Below are 2335 nucleotides of genomic sequence, written 5' to 3'. Positions count from 1 at the left end.
GTGTCCTCTGGCTGTCCCCGCGCTCAGCCCGCCACTCACGTTTTCCTGCTTGTGAACTGTCCCCTGCGGAGCCCCCCAAAGGTGGGTGGGAAGCGCGACCAGTCGCCCCGCAAACAGCCGTGGGACAGCGGCACGAGCCCCTGTGTCCTGGCGAGGCCCCCGAGGGGGCGGGGGCGGGGGCCGTGAGGAATTAACGACGACTCAGACTGAGCTCAGGTTTCAAGCTTTTTATTAGCGATACCGAGATAAGTTACTGAAGCATTTTTAGTATGTCTCACGTTCCATTCGTGAATGACCTAAGTTGTAACGCAGCATACAGCACAGGAAAGATACAGTCTGACACTTATCAGGAGAGCGACACTCGTTAGGACTTACATGCCTTCATTACAGGGACACCTCACACGGCTTCTAACTCTTCGGACAGCTCTCTCGGAGCACGGACAACCCGGACACGTTTACACAGTTTGCTTCCGTCGCCATTTCTGAGTCAAGGCCGTCAGGGTGCTGTTCGTTCGCAGGAATCGGACGGTCACCTGCTCCTGGTCCCTGTGACGACCTTACACAATATTAAACTAGCAACATTACTGCTTAAATATGTGGAGAAAGATAATTACTGCACTTTTCTGGATTCTTCTAAAGTGTTACAAAGGACAGGACAATCGGACATGAGCAGTGACGCCACCGAGGCCACCTCGGGGCTGCCCCAGGAAGCTGCGGGGAGCTGGCTTCGCAGGAACCCGTCGGGCTCTTCGCGGTGAAGGGACCTCCGTGCACCAGCACGTGGCGCTCGGGGTCCACGCCTCTGAGGGGGTGTCTCTCCCGCTGCAGCTGCGGAGCCTCCGCGATCCGTGGGCGAGGGCGGGTGTACGGGGCCGCGCGTTGGCCTCCCTGATGCTCTGCCACGGGCACCGCAGGGTGGCGTGCCATGCGTACACACACCTATGCCGACAGCAATTAGTCACTCAACACACACATGTGTATACCGTCTTCTCTTGACTGTACACGGGTAACAAGCCGCAGAGAGCCACCGAGGAGCACGGGCACGCAAGGGCCAGTCCAGCCAGACCGGCTGGACAGGGGGTCACTTACCTGCAAGAAAATGTGCACATTCATTAAACCGTGCAGAAACCACGTGCGCTAGCGGCATCCGAGGCAAGGGTGGTGGCAGAAAGCGGGGCTGCTAAGCTTGTCCCTCCGTCTCTGGCTCATGCGAGAACGGTCTAGGTGACCAGAGCAGGTGGCAAGGAGGTGCAGAGGTGCCGTGGTCGGCGCTAAGTGACAGGAGAGACGCACCACCCATCTGAAACCCGGGCTCTGCACGCGGACGGCGTCCGAGTACAGGACAAGGAGCAGCCGGCTCCCCCCACAGCTAGGACGGGGCCCGTGGCGGTGACGCGCATGCCTCTGACCCCGCAGCCCAAGAAGGTGGATGCCGACACGCATGCGCGGCTCGGGGACCCCCTCCCAGCTCACGACGGCGGCGAGGTTTACCCGGGGGCGCGGGGCCTGCCTGGAGACTGCACCCCGGGACACGGGGTCTGCTCCGACGACACTCCGCCCGCTCACATTGTCTTCCTGCCTCCCGCTTCCCTGGCCCATTATGAGAGGAAAAGTGTGTGTGCCCACGTGCATGTGTGCTGCACGCGTGCGCCCACGTGTGCCCTGTGTGTCACATGTGTACACACGGGTGCATGTATAAACCCATGTGCACACACATGTGTGCACTGTGTGTGTGCGCCTACTGTGTGCCCATGTATGTGCCCGTGTGTCCACATGTGCCCATGTACATGTGTGCCTGCACGTGTGCGCCCACGTGTGCCCTGTGTGTCCACATGTGGACACACGGGTGCATATATAAACCCATGTGCGTACGCATGTGTGCACTGTGTGTGTGCGCGCCTACTGTGTGCCCACGTATGTGCCCGTGTGCACGCATGTGTCCACATGTGCCCTGTGTACATGTGTGGGCCTGCACATGTATATGCACATGTGCCCGTGTGTGGACACGTGTGTGTGCTCGCGTGTGTGTGTACGCCCGCATGTGTGTCAGGACCGAGACCTTGTCCCCCAGTTCTGCCGCCCTGGTCTTGGCCCTGGCAGTGGGGCGTCACACGGTCACGGAGAACATGGACACGGACGTGGAGCCGAGACGGAAGCTTCCGGCCTTTCCTCCCGCCGCGGAGCTCGGCTGATCGGCCGCAGCTCTTGGAGCGGGAAGTACACAGCGGAAGGAAAGGAACGTGCACAAGGCCGAGCGTCCCCAGCGTTTGCGACGCAGACGCCGTCCGTGCGGGGCGGATCGCCCAGCAGACACCGGCGCAAGGGGGCCACAGGG

General features: G+C 61.0%; 1 non-coding gene across 1 annotated transcript in view; it reads right to left on the bottom strand.

The window, feature by feature from the left end:
• Positions 1–212: 212 nt before the first annotated feature.
• Positions 213–2335, bottom strand: part of LOC107196510 — a 7617-nt gene continuing 5494 nt past the window's right edge. Inside the window, exon 2 of the transcript XR_001517918.2 lies at positions 213–1089. This is a non-coding gene — a transcript (uncharacterized LOC107196510). The remainder of the gene's footprint in view (positions 1090–2335) is intronic.

This window comes from Pteropus alecto, unplaced genomic scaffold, assembly GCF_000325575.1.
Source record: "Pteropus alecto unplaced genomic scaffold, ASM32557v1 scaffold89, whole genome shotgun sequence".
NCBI classification, from domain to species: Eukaryota; Metazoa; Chordata; class Mammalia; order Chiroptera; family Pteropodidae; genus Pteropus; species Pteropus alecto.
The sequence above is the reverse complement of the archived record's forward strand: the minus strand, read 5'-3'. Positions and strand labels throughout refer to the sequence as shown.